The 15,242-nt window shown below is 43.7% G+C and overlaps 1 non-coding gene across 1 annotated transcript; it reads left to right on the top strand.

Moving 5' to 3' along the window:
- Positions 1-14,621: 14,621 nt before the first annotated feature.
- Trnaa-cgc (transfer RNA alanine (anticodon CGC)) lies at positions 14,622-14,694 on the top strand. The gene has a single exon. It is a non-coding gene; the product is annotated as a tRNA-Ala (tRNA).
- Positions 14,695-15,242: the final 548 nt, after the last annotated feature.

Genomic DNA, 15,242 nt, shown 5'->3' on the forward strand with positions numbered 1-15,242 from the left:
AGAGATGTCGATTTGCCAACAGGCAGGTGTTGCCTCTGCATGGTTGGGTCAGAGGGAGTATCTCCGTTGGGGATTTCTTGTGGGCCTTGTCTTTGGCCTTGGTTAAGGAGCTGCCGGTCGATTTCATATTGAGATGTGATTTTATTGGTAAAACTGGTTTTGTCTTGGATTATTCGGGGTACACCTTTTTCTTTAAGTTCGCTTCTGGTCAGAAATTTGGGTTCTGTAAGTGTACTAAACGTAAGGTACATCGAGATGCGGGAATGCTCGCTGTTGATACTAAGGTTATTGAGTTTGATCTCACCCATCTTTCTTCCCAGCAGGTCTCTGTACTAGGGGGCTTGTTGGAGAGGTTCCCAGAGCTTCTCTGTGATAGACTGGGGGTTACTAATGTTCTTGACTACCATATTCGTCTCTCTGACCATATTCCCTTCAGGCAATCTCCATGTCGTATTTCATTCTCTGTGATAGACTGGGGGTTACTAATGTTCTTGACTACCATATTCTGTCTGACCATATTCCCTTCAGGCAATCTCCATGTCGTATTTCACCGCCTAAGATGAAGATACTAAGGGGAAAGAACTCCAAAATGGTTGAGCAGGGAGTTATTAGGCCTTCTACATCCGCTTATGCCTCTCCTATATTCGTCGTCCCTAAGGATCAGGGGCAGGACTTTTGGCCTGTTGTTGACTACCGTAGCCTAAATAAGAAGGTTGTCCTCGAATCGGTTCCTTTACCTGATCTTCATAACTCTTTTACTTGGTTCGCCAGGGCTAACTGGTTTACTGTGCTCGACCTGAATCAAGCATATTATAAGATTCCCTTAGCCGAAGAATGTAAACACGTTACAGCATTTTGTTCTGATTGGAATCTGAGTTTAATAGGGTCCCCTTTGGTTTGGCTATTGGCGTAACCGTCCTTACCCGTTTGCTGGATAATGTTCTTGGAGACTTGAAATTAGTCTGTGTTTACAATTACCTGGACGATTTGGTAATTTATAGTCGTTCGCTTCAAGATCATTTGGAACATATCCAGGTTGCAGGGGGCCGGATTGACTGTTAAACCTAATAAGGTGACGTTAGCCAGGCAGCAGGTATCCTTCTTAGGTCACCTAGTACCAGCCGAGAGTATTCGCATTGATCAGGAGCAGACTAAGACCTTGAGGGCCCTTCCGCCGCCCACTGATTAGCGAGGGATTGCCAAGTTCATGGGGATGGCGAATTATTTTAGGCGTTTTGCCCCTAATTTTACTCAGTTGGCGGCTCATTTAAATAAACTGCGGTAAAAGGGAGTGCGTTTTGAGTAGGGACCTGCTTAAGTCTCTACCTTTGAGCACATTAAGGCGGCTATAGGCAATCCTCCGGTTCTCGGAGTGCCTGATTTTAATAAGAAATTTGCTATCCAAACTGACGCATCTAATGCGGGAATAACGGCAGTCCTCCTTCAGTAGTTCGAGGGTCAAAGGCTACCATTAGCATACGCGTCTCGTCGTTTAATCAGCGCCGAGCTTAAATATTCTGTTTACGAATGTGAGGCATTGGACGTCTTGTTCGCGCATGTTCAGTACCTGTTTTATCTCGAACATAGAGTATTTCAGCTAGAGACTGACAATCAAGCTTTAAGCTGGGTGCTAGCCAGGCCGCGTAAAACTGGCCGTATCGCGAGGTGTGCGGTACGCATTTAGGCGTTTCAGTTCGAGGTTAAGCACATTAGAGGCACTGAGAATGGCTCACGGACGTCCTCAGCCGTATGTTTACTGAACAACCATTTAGTGTGGGCGCCCAAGAAGCCTGGGAAGGCAATCTTAGTTGTGTCGTGTTAGGCAGTATTCCTCATTTGTTTAGTGACATTGCTAATTATCAGGATCAGGGCCCCATTTGGGGACCAGTTAAGAAACAGCTTTCGGCGGGGGAGCGTTTGGATGAATACATCATCAGGAAAGGCATTCTGTGTAAAAGGGTGGGACGTACCAAGGAGATAAAGATCTGTCTACCAGGCACCATAGTATGCCTCGTTTTCCATTATTTTCACAACTCGTTGATTGGCGGGCATTTAGGAACCTATAAGACCTTGATTAAGGAGCATCTGACTTGGCCGTTTATTCACTGAGACGTTAGAGAAATGTTTTCTCGGTCTCAGTTGCGTCGTGTGGCCAAACCGAAAAAACGCTCTTCAACAGGGATTCCTTAGTTCTGAGCGTGAATCTTGCCCCATGGACAAACTATATATCGATTATGTGGGCCCTTACCTCTCACCAAAAGAGGCCATCGGTATGTATTAGTTATCATTGACGCGTTTTCGAGGTTTACCTGGCTTCTTCCGAGTTGTAATGTGACTGCTGCCACCACCACTGCGCATTTAACTAATGTATTTAGTGTTTTTGGATCTCCTAAGCAAATCGTTAGTGATAATGCGCCGGCCTTTCTTTCTGTTCCCTTCAGGGCGTTCTGTTTTCAAAGAGGTGTCAAGCATGTAACTACCACTCCGTATTATCTGCAGGGGTCCTTTGTGGAAAGGGTCAATCGTAACCTTAAATCTTCACTGACTATCTTTCAGCAGAAGTTTCCCAGTAAGTGGGATTCTAGTCTGCCTTGGCTTAGCTTTGCTTTCAATATCGCCAACCATGAGTTCACCCCTCAGGTCCTGAAAGAAAACTGGAGTCGTGAGATGCACAATATTCTCGGGGCCACAACAGACAAGCTGGTCGTTATAAGCGTAATCGACAAGTCTTCAGGGGTAAGCCGGAATATCACATGTATGTCTATAATTTTCCCAGGTGGGAGGTGCGTGTTGGCAACCTTGGTAAGTTTACTCCCCGTTTTCTGGGTCCATGTACGATTATGCAGATTTTAGGCCCAGTTAATCTTCTGGTTAACGGCAACCGTACTGGTAAGTAATACCGGGTCACCTTAATCAAATTAAGTTTGGTTAGGCCGTTAGTTGGGTTTGTCCTTGAGAGGGGGAGGTTGAGCCGTTCTGTGGGGCGTATTGGTGCTGTTTGTAGGTTTCCGCCTGCAGGCTTCCAGATAATGATGAAATGAGATGGTGGCCATCAACTACGTACCCTCAGACTTAAAGTTGAAATATTAAAAGTTTTTGCTAGTTTCGTTGTCTAGGGACTGGGATACGTAGTTGACACATACTGCTAAGTCTACGGTATACAGTATGAATATACACATGAATCGAATGGTCGAAGGTTCCTATCACTTGGCAATCGCGAATGTAACGTAGAAATTTATAAATAAAAGATTAAAATTAATAAAATCCGCAGGTAATATCTTAATGACTTTCAATGATGAGTACGATAGTAGAAGTACTTTTGAAAATGTGGTATATTTCTGCAAAACACTTATTGGTGTCGATGGTCCAGCAATTAAATAAAATATAAGTTGAATAACAGGGAAATAATAGATTGCTATGGCACATAAATAGTTATGAACGACATACTCACTTCTAAATGCATACTACGTCTTCACTGTAGAAACCTCGGAAATCTCACAAGTTCAGAAGTCCGCACTCCTAAGTATTTCTCGCTCTCGCGACCACGCGGTGGCCCGCCGAGAGACCCCCGCGCGGCCATGCTAGAATATTTCCAGGGCACCACAACTCGCCCGTTACCTCACACACTTCCACCCATTAACATTCTGGCTTGCCAGAATGTTCAGAAGTAGCACCCTTCTGTACATGCAAGTACGTATGAAACAAATATCAAAGAACAGAATTAAGCGAGTAAAACGCCAGGCCAATAGTGTTTACAAGATTTTTGTAGTGGTGTGGGAGCAGCATGAACTTCCAAATAACTTAAACTAAGACAAATTATGAACAAAACGGCATATTAAATTAATGCCTGCATTTCAGTTATGTATAAACAAGCATGAATTTCGAAATACACTTAAACTAAAATAAATTATGAATATTATATCATATTAAATAAATGCCTGCATTTCTATTATACATAAATAATTTTTTGGACATGAAATAAAAATTTTTAATGCACTTTTACTTATGTTCAGATTTTGTGAGCAATTCTTGTACCACTCACTCAGCGCTAAGGCGCCTTATTACATTAATTTTTCTGTCGCACTACACACACTCACATGGATTTTAGCACGAAGTGTTGATCAACTCACATCAGTCTTTTGACCAAGTGCCTTGCAGAAATCGTGTCTGCCTCTGAATTCCAAGCTCAACCGTTTATAGTGACAAATCTGTCTACAATGAAAAACAAACTTGGAAACCCCTCAACAAACCATTTCCCAAAACCAACCAGGATCCTCGCTAAAGATTCCCTCCAGCAGAAACGATACTTTAGGAACAAAGTCACAAGGCAAATGATTGAATCACAGTAAGCTCAAATTCCCATAAGTTCTATTTAATTGACTTTAATCAATCCTTTCTACTTCCACACACCAAAAATTGGATGCACATATAATTACAATTTTAATAGCCTTCAAATTGACCACTAAATTCTTTGCCACACTCTTATACAAAGCATACATCAATACATATTTTACTTAAATCCACGAGGTCACTGACCTCCACGCACCCTCAGTGCCTAAACTTCCCCCTTTTGCACATGTACAGTGCCACAATAAACTAACAAATTACTAATGAATCCGCATATAAACATGTAAATTACCCCTCAAAAATTACTACCACTAACTACAGATTAGAACAGCTTTTCACTTCTGCCCTTTCTCTATACACCCTTAGCAATTTTAAACTTTTCTCGTTTCCACATATACGGCAGCAACGACTGTAACATTCTACCATACCAACGCCAATCAGTCTCACTGGAATCACACTCCTCCTTCATATACCAATTTGTACGAACTTCATTACACAAACTATTCCCATCCACACTATTTTCTTCAGCCCTCTATAAATTTCCTGTTAGTTCTTCCACACTTTTCGCCGATTCACTTCCCACAGCATACACAGCTTTACTTTTTTCCCCGTTCAAAACATCGACACTTGCAGTTTCAACAAAATTACACATCAATTCACTGTTAAATACTTTATCTTCCTGAATTAATACATCGATGCCTAAGCCATCATCACTATAAATATTAATGTCGGCAACCTTATCTGCTGATACACCATTTAAATCGCTACAAAAATTCACGTCAGAAACCTTACTTTCCTCCGTCGACAAATTAACATTACGTGAATTGTACACCACTTTATCCTCCGCCGCTACATTACCCAAATTGCTGCTACCTTGTCGTACAATTTTGGGACTTCTAGACTTGCTACATTCCGCTGTGATCGGACAAAAATCAGCACACACTGTCATTTCTACACACTTTTCACCCAGGTTAACCACCCATACTACTTTACATACATTCTCACATTCACATTCTGACAAACCTTTTAGATCCACACATTCATCAATAATTTTCGTTTAGCCTTCATTTGTGACCAGAAACGCGTAAATTCCTTCCTCCGAAGTACCAATACCAGTAGCTTTTACATCATTACATAAATTACCATTACTCTGCTCCTTCAAACCGAAATCATCTGTCACGGCCGACACATTTTTAACTTCAACTGCTGGCGAGGCCAGTGCTAAGCCTTCCTTAGTAACATTGAAACTTTCCGCCGAAATACACTCACCCTCACTTGCAACAGGCGAGACCAGAGCTACGACGCCTTCACTAACATTGACGATTTTCGCCGATTCACGAATACTTGCTACTATGACACCTTCCTTACTGCAATTGCTACTATCTGCCAATACCTCTTCAGAATTCTCCACACAATTTGCTTTCACAAAATTCATCTCCTTTTTAACTTCTTTTTGAACGACTGAATCTTTCCATTCCTCGCCATTCATACACTCTTTCATTACACATTCATAACTTACATCATTCCCCGCAAATTTATTCCCATTACTTTTACTTAAATCTCTCACAAATCTATGTTTCCGTGGTTCGCGCCTTTTTATTGAAAGAGCCACCTATATAGCCTTCCTCTTTAACATACTCCATATTACAAATTTGTTGCCTTTCTCCAAACCTATCAACAGTTCTACCATTATCTCCAGTCCTTTTCATCACCTGTTTAGATCGCCATCCCCGGACCTGAGAACCTGAGATGTGGCGAACATCAGTTTTCCGACCAGTTGTTACGCGATTGCACTTCGCGCGAATTTTCCCCTTCAAATCTGCGTTCTTTACTTGGGTCCCGTTCATGGAAGTTATCACTAGTGTTCGTTCTCCGTCCATTCTGCTCATTCCAGCTACTATCTCCCTGAGAATACCTTTGATTTCTCTCATGATTATAATTTTGGTGGTGATTATTTGTATTCCCATTTTGATAACTACCACCCGGTTTGCTTTGAGGTTTGAACTTCAAAGCCCTCTCTAATTTTTCTACGAATTCTAGAAATGCATCCACGGAATCACATGGACTACGGCCAAGACCCACTGTAAATCTTCGGGTAATCGCCTTTTTAACGTGGTGATTTCCGTTAAAATCCCCAACGGGTGTTTCACATGCATAAACTTGCCAAGTTCGCGCTTGCAAAAATCTCTCATCATCTCATTACCGTCCCTGTAACTCGGCCCGTTTAAAAATTCATTTAGGATTCGTGTCTGTTTCGCCTCACTCCAAAATTTATTCAAAAAACACTTCTCGAACTCTTCGTACGATTCGCATGAACCACTTTTAATATTTGCCGAAGACTGTGGGTCTCCCTCCAAATGCCGTTTAACGTACTTTATTTTCGCTCCGTCCGACATGCCGTGAACAAAAGTGTCACTACACGCAGCCAAGAAATTTACTGCGTGACATCATCCGTCATCTGTGTAACCTTTCGCAGATCCGATATTTGCTAAAGGGATATTTATAACTGCCGTGGCCTGTTGGGAAGCTAAGGAATTTAAATCACTTTTTATCTGTTGCATTTGTTTTTTAAATTGATTTTCACTAGTGATACTGGACACTACTTTATGTTTAATTTTGTCCACTTCCTTCTCCCCCTCACCGACACAATTGCTAAATTTATATCGCTTTTATGAGCATTATGTGATTTTATACAGTCGCTTACCTTGCCCCCAAGTTCCGCCTGTATCTTATCCACTTTTTCCTCAAGATCCTTTTCCTCTGATTTTAGATTTTACTATTACAACTTCGTCTGTAATTTTCCCCATATCCACTCGGACACATTTTAATTTATCATCAATTGCTTTTTCAAGGTTACCCATAATTTTTTCAACTTCCTATTTCACAGCGGAACCTATTTCAGTTCGCATTGTACCCATACCTTTTCGAATTGTACTGATATTATTTGCCATTGTACTCATATTATTTCCCAATCCCTGGATAATTTGCATTAACTCAGACATCACATCTCCCCTCATTCATCCCCCTTGCCGGAATTCCTACTAGTTACACTTTCGCGCTCTTATTTCGGACTGACCAGCTCACTTCTGTTTTCAGGTGATCTATAAGTGGAGCTTGAACTCCAGAGTTAAACTCTACTTCACTATTTGCGCAGGCACTTATCTGATCTGAGATGGTTTCCTCTGCCATGGTGATGCCGTCGGTTGTAGTGGAAGTCGAAAGTCGACATTGAAGACTGCCCTGGAGTACTCGAAGAAGCTGCCGTTTTACTGCTGTTGAACTGTAACTTCCATATGGAAAAGCCGCCTAATGAAGCGGCTGCCGGTTACCGCGTGTGCCAACCATCTCTGATACCACTGTCCGTTAAATGGGCTAACCGCTACAGTACCCTGCATTCAACTTATTTAGACCCTGAGCCCCCACCCAAATTGCCTTTAACGTAAATGATTAGAACCTATGTCGACAGCATGTGTTAGTTGTGACAATTACTGCGTAATTTCACTATTTCCAGAAACCTACTTGCGGAAGAAAACCGATCTCACACTGTGTTTTGTGAGAGGTTCACTCTACAGAAATCCCTATTGGTTTTGCAAAGGTTTTTACGCTTCGCATGTACGCTGAATAATAGAGAGCAAAGGAATTACAACTTTGCAGGACCCAAATCCCGGACGAGGAACCTCCTACGTCTTTACTGTAGAAACCTCGGAAATGTCACAAGTTCACAAGTCCGCACTCCTAAGTATTTCTCTCTCGCGCGACCACGCGCAAACCGCTCCACACTCCAAGTCTCTCTCCTCACCATTTGTCCCTCGCGCCGTCCTGTCCAGGATCTCCTGTGTCCTGTGCCGTACTCTCCCTAACGACGCCCTGTTCCGAACCCCCTTCCATTCACTTCGGTGGTCACCTCCCTTAGTAACGAGCGCTGTGATTGGCTACAGCACTCCCTCCATGTCTCCAAACCAACGTACACTCACAAACATATTGAAACACATACGAAATGCTGGATTTACATTTAAGCAACATGAAAGTAAATAAATATTCCTACAGCTGCACCATAAACAAGCTCTAACACACAAACAAATTAAATAAACATATATCAAACGAATAGAACAGAAGGTAGGCCAATAGCCTAGTATCTCTGTGCTTTCTAAAACACAATAAATATTTAACCAGTTTCTTCATGAATAGTATATATCAGATATAAACAAAGACATAGACGAATACATATATCCATAAGCATGATGCTACCGTTTTTTCGTTTCACTGTCGAGTACCTATGGCCTGACGCGATCGATAGTAATTGGCCAAATGTTTAAATATGTGTGAAATCTTATGGGACTTAACTGCTAAGGTCATGAGTCCCTAAGCTTGCACACTACTTAACCTAAATTATCTTAAGGACAAACACACACACCAATGCCCGAGGGAGGACTTGAACCTCCGTCGGGACCAGCCACACAGTCCATGACTGCAGCGCCTGAGAGCGCTCGGCTATTCCCGCGCGGCAGTAATTGGTCACTTTGACCTCCAATAACTCATGTACTATTCAAGTTACATGCCTGTAATATATACCAATTTAGGTTTACACTAATAGCTTTCTGAAGACACATCGATTAACGAAATCGGACGAACCGTTTTGATTTTGGAAATTCGTTGCTGGGTGTTACCTGTATAATTTAATGTCAGATACTAAATTTTAAACTAATAAAGATATTGAAAATCCGATTACAGTATCAGAATGGTTATGCAAATAATGGTAACGTACATGTTTCTTTTTGAGTTATTATGATTCATCCGGCTACAATTAATTTCTATACAAACTGCGATATGTCTGCCATCATGGTTTCACAAAGTCCACCATCTTTGGCACTCTCTGCGTGTCTCCTTTATCGGCACAGCGTCACTATGGAATTCACAGCCACGCGACTGGACCACGCACTGGGGCTACCCCTTATGCTCAGCTAACGTTCGTTACCACGTGGTTGCTGCTGGGCCGCGGCCCGCCAAGAGGCCCCCGCGCGGCCGTGCTTACTCCGAATCTTTCCAGGGAGCCACAACTCTCCCGTTACCACACATGCCCTCTGTTGGAGGCCAGCCGGTATTGTTTAGTTGGCATGGTTGTGGCTGTTTGTCTTCTTCTCGTGTTGACTATCGCAAGCGTTGCCTGTCCGCTAGTGGTAGCAGCCGCGGTTATCCATATGTACTAACTGTTGCCCTATCTTAGGGGCAACTCGTCGTTTTTCCAGGTCGGGTGAGTGGGCCAGTTCAGTTGGGGACTCAGGAGGAGCCAGGTCCATGCAGTGCCAGAACACGTTGGGATCACTGGCGTCATGTATGGACTGCCGGATGGAAGGGTTGTGGTCCAGAGGGTGCACGACCTCGTCGTAAACCGGATCCAGCGAGCTTTAAGATGAGTGCATTTCAATCCAGGTAGAGAAACCTCCACCATTGTGATATCTCGCAATTCTTCAGTGACTTGGGTTCGTGTTGCCGCTCGTAGGGTCGCCGAAGTGAAGAGCAGCGTGCGGAGTGCTTGAGGAGGCGGATCTGATTAGCTTTCCTCGACTTCTTATTACTATTTACTGCTTTCAACTTGATACAATTGTTAAGTTCAACCAGCGGTAATTTTTCTTGCCTGGTGGCCGCTAACGTCCCAGTTACCTGCCCTGCGGGTAAGTGTATGTAATGGCAGTGTACATTACCTCGCCTTGCCGCTGCTTCCGGTAAGGAAGGCCGGTTGGTGATTCTTCTACTCTGCTGGTAGTGGTTAGGTTCTCGTCCTGGGCATTCTAAGCACAGCATTCTGGGGACGTAGTGCAGACCACCGGTTCCGGCTTTGGAGTATTTTTCCATCATTGCACTTGGTTTATCGGACGTCATGTAGCTTCGGCAAGATTATCATTAGTCATTCGTTAGACTGCCACTTGTTTGAGTTACCATCTTGTGAAGTGAATACAACTCTTGGCTCGTGAAAGTGTTTGTTGCCGGACCTTCTCAGAGATCAATTCTTGGAGCACCGTCTGTGGCCCCTTGGTTCCTGTAAGACATGTGTGTTCCAAAAGCAGGTCTGATCGCCAGTAGTTGGGTGTAACGGTCCTTCAGCCAACACCTTCTGCGGGTATAATTGCCTCAGTACCCTTTAAGGAACTTACGTACTGGTCTTTGTGTTTTATTATTGTGTTATTTCTTACAATACCTTGTAATGCCTACATTAAAGGTTATGCATGTCTAGTTAATAGTTCTGGTCGCCTTCTGGAATAAATCTAGCAGTGTAATGGTCAGTGGATGTTAAGGGTTGTGTTACAAAGTTTACCATCATCTTATTTCACCCGTTTGGTGATCAGTTGTATGTTCTTTTTTTTAACTTTTTCTATTGTATTTTCTGTTTTACTGCCGGTTTCTAAATTTTTTATATTATTGCCGTTCCTGGTGTGTAAGGCCTTTAGCCGTGATTGTGGTCATTTACCTTAAAATTCTAATTTGGTATTTGTATCTTAGCAGTTAGCCTTAAAACCTTATTTACTGCCATTCCTGGGGTCTGACGCCTTCTGCTGTGTTTGTGGCAACTTGCCTTTAATATTTCAATACCTAATTTGTAAGTTGCAGCAAGTTTTAAACAATTCTTAATTTATTGCCATTCCTGGCGTGTAAGGCCTCTTGCCCAGATCACAGAGGGTTGCTTTTAAAACATTATCTGCTGTATCTGTATTTAATGGTGATTTTCTGAATTGTAACTATCTGAAAAATCTATTATATACACTATTGTTTATTCCTTCATTAGTAACATGTGGTATTTTTATTTATTGTTGAGTCTGGAATTACTGGTTTGAAATAAATTGTGTGTAACTGTAAAAGACAACCAATAATAATTGATTACGGCCACGTCCACAATCGTAACCGAATCCTGCCTTCCCTTGACTATCAGGTTTCAGTTACTGCTTCTTTACTGATAAGTATTCCCTGTCTTCTCGAGATTTTCTTAAATCACTTGAGTCAAATGCCTTTGAAAGGGCACGGCCGATTTGCTTCCCCATCCTACCCTATTCCTGTGGGACTGATGACCTCGCTGTTGGCTCCCCTGCCCCCAAATCAACCAACCTGCCTTCTTACACAGGGTTAACCGGAAACTTCTGATAAGATAGCGTGTGTTACTCCATTGTTTCTAATGAAGCTGATCATTATGCAAGCTTACGGCTAGTTTATCAGTGCCAGTGATTCACGCCTATGTGCACACGCCAATGTAGGTGACAAGCAAGGAAGGAAGAAAAACCGTAAACTCCCTTTTCTGCTTCGTATCACGTTCAAATTTTGTCGAATGGTTCTGAAAGTGCCTACTGGTTCCATCCTGTATACCAAAACAAAGCTTGGCAGTCAGGCTACATTCCAAAGGGATGGGATTACGGTCATTGCGTTCACAGCCGCGAGATGCCCATAGAAATAGACTGAATTGTCCGGGGGATGCCAGTAGTGGCAAAATTTGTCAAGATCGTCAGGGACGTTGTACACCGAATTGAAACTGTCTAAAAATGAAAGCCCATAGGGAAGGGCTGGTTTTATTGACGCCCTTTATGCTACCTGCTGAGTAATTCTCATGTCGACTCTATGGCAGTGTGCTGTAACTGTTTTCTTCGGCCACCCGCACGAAACTCTCGTGATTTCAACTCTAGGTGTCGTGGTTCTGACCTCTATCACCGAGGCGTGAAACGAAGGGGTGAATTGTGGATATGAGGAGGTGTGATGACCTTCCTATCGTTGCTGCACCCAACGTAGCCATGGACATAATCTGATAAAATGTGGTGCCAATGTGACATCATGAATCTACCTTACAGCTCATATGAACTTGTGAGCTTTGGCCTTTGTCTCGCTTGAGGCCACACCTCGCTGACTGAAGTGTCGCTGAGCGCGAGGTTATTATCACAAGGGCCCAGGCTTTTGCACGGTTACAGAGGAAAGTACCTTTGAGGTACTGTTGAGTCTCGTTTCAAACTTCTGTGGATTATTTTAAGGGGTTCCATAAAAGTGGTCCATTAACTGGATTATGCCGTGCATAAAACTGAGAGAGGCGGCGCTCTCATTAAGACACTGGGGGAAGGTAGTTCACACTGCAGTCTATCTATCCACAGGTTCACTCAGATCTCCTAAGACAAATCACGCGATGGTTCTGTTCTTTTGTAAGGGGACGGCCAAGTTCATTTCTCATCATTCCGCAAACCGAGCTTGTGCTCCGTTGCCAATGACTTCGACGGTACATTAAACACTAACTACCCTGTGAAGCAGAGCGTCTGGCTGACTTTCGTCGGATAACGGTCCTTCACTGTCTTGTGTCCTCTATCATTTCTGAAACGGCTGTCAAAGAACCTTTTGGACTTGAAAGTAAGATCTTCTAGCTTGTGACACCTTGTCATATTCCTCTCGAAAATTCTTCTTCACTAGTCGACGTTTCGACTCCTTTGCTTGGGTCTCATCCAGGAATGCTCCGACGCTTCCAATGTAGTATGACTTATCGATACTACTCTACCGCCGTGCACTGGAATTGCAAGTTTCCGTCAGACGCCGATAACGGTCGTGCAGGATCTGGTAGACGCCTGCTAGGCCACGCCCACAGCTGCTCTGAGCTATGAGCAACCTCTGCCGCTGCGATGTAGGACGGCTGGCGACAGACCAACAGCCCACTCAGGCTCGGAGCCACGGCGCTACGTGACGCTACACGGACGCTGCCTAGTCGCAACTCCGATACCATCTTTCGTGCTTTAGTTCAGAGAGCCACATCCTAGTTGACATCGAGAGCTCGACTCTATTTCTTGCTGCATTGTTTGTAATGAGTCTTTGTACGTTTAGAGAAGTACAAGATAAGTATATCTTCTGTTTGCTTAACTTGTGCTTTAATCATTTCTGCTCCTGTGGAGCTTTCCTGTGACGACACTTGCTGCACCACTCTGTAGCCCACTTCTCCTTACCGTTGTGTATAAAGTCATACTCAACATATATGGTGACGAGCGGTCATTTCTTCTTGTGGCAGTCTTGTCGCTTTTTCCTATTCTGTCGTTTTTCTGAGTTGTTTTTACTGTTGTTGGTTGTCTTCTGTTTCCCCAGTTTTTGCATTGCTTGTACTCTTTCTGTTCTAGGTTACGGGGTTTGCTGCTTTTTCGCCCCCCAACCTTTTTTTCCTCTCTGTGCTATTTTTACTTTTTCTCTGTTTGTATTTGTTAATTACTTAATTGATAACGGCTACAATGCTGCTTCGCCGCCTGCAGCTGATCTAACTCTGTTTATTCAGTTTCAGATTCAATAAGCAGCGCAACTGCTTGAAGTGATGAATCGCTTCATAACACCGTAGATGACTTCACACAAGACGACGGACCACCACAAGCACTGCCTGCGTATGTGCCGCCATTTCGTGAGTCTGACGAAGCGAAGGAAGACCTCGCACAGCTCAATGCACACATCGCATCACATCACATACAAGGTACTGACAAACATTCTTATTTCTTGGCTACGCCGGGAATGACTGTTTATAGGCTTTGCACGAAACTTTTTCCCTTGTCGAGTCCCGAATTAGAACAATATGTGGACCTATTTGCGGGCGCTGACAAAGGCTTTTGTGGCCAGGGTACAAATGGCTGCTATCCTGTACAAATTCCTCTTGTGTAAGTAACAAGAACAGACATACCGTCAGTGGATGACAGAACTGCAAGGACTCGCAAGATAGTGTAGATTTGAATGTGCTGTAGCAATTATTACAGTGATGCGATGATTCGTGATGCCGTCAAGCACAATGTGGCTGACTCTTGAATTTGGAACAGATTGACTATTAGGATTTCTGTGAAAATGCAGCAGACAGCTTTGAGGTAGCGTCTGTTTGGGATAAAAAAGGCAAATAGATTTTACAGCTGGATCGCGGAAGCAGCCCACCTGACCACAGCCACAGCACTCAGGTAAACGCGTGTCGTGTCCAGTAACGGGTGTGAAGTCGTGCCCTCACTGTAATACGGCACATGATCGTCGCTCTTGTCTCTCGTGTGAAACGGCTTGCTTTTTTGCGGCAAACGGGGACATGAACAATCTGTGTGCTTACAGAAACGCAAGGCACCCTCTTTTGCTACTCATTCACGCAAATCTAAGTCACAAACAATGTGCAGTCTGTTTTCAAAGCCTCACAGTTTCGTTAGTGCGAAACAGCAGTGCAACAGCCTTTCAGGAAAGGTTCCAAAGTCATGTGCACTGCTACATGAAGACAACAAACTCTTGTGTCTCTTACTTTTACTGAACTACCGAGCGAGGTGGCGCAGTGGTTAGCGCACTGGACTCGCATTCGGGAGGACGACGGTTCAATCCCGTCTCCGGCCATCCTGATTTAGGTTTTCCGTGATTTCCCTAAATCCTTTCAGGCAAATGCCGGGATGGTTCCTTTCAAAGGGCACGGCCGATTTCCTTCCCCATCCTTCTCTAACCCGAGCTTGCGCTCCGTCTCTAATGACCTCGTTGTCGACGGGACGTTAAACACTAATCTCCTCCTCCTCCTTTTACTGAACTAGCAGTCTGCCGCGCAGGGTAGCCGCGCGGTCAGGGGCGCTTTTTCAGGGTTCGCGCGGCTCCCCCCGTCGGAGGTTCGAGTCCTCCCTCAGGCATGGGTGTGTATGTTGTCCTTAGTGTAAGTTAGTTTAATTTAGATTAAGTGGTGTGTAAGCCTAGGTACCGAAGGCCTCAGCAATTTGGTCCCATACGAACTTACCACCACCAACAACAGTCAGTCCATTTGCAACCCGACGTTGCAGATTCTGTGACTTTGCTCAACCGTAACACTTACAAATTGCTTGACAAATGAAAGTTGCGCATATGGTACCATTTAATGACGGCGTATAACCGCCAAGACATTCCTGTCTTAGGCACTTGTA

The sequence above is a fragment of the Schistocerca nitens genome, chromosome 8, assembly GCF_023898315.1.
Source record: "Schistocerca nitens isolate TAMUIC-IGC-003100 chromosome 8, iqSchNite1.1, whole genome shotgun sequence".
In the NCBI taxonomy this organism is placed as follows: Eukaryota; Metazoa; Arthropoda; class Insecta; order Orthoptera; family Acrididae; genus Schistocerca; species Schistocerca nitens.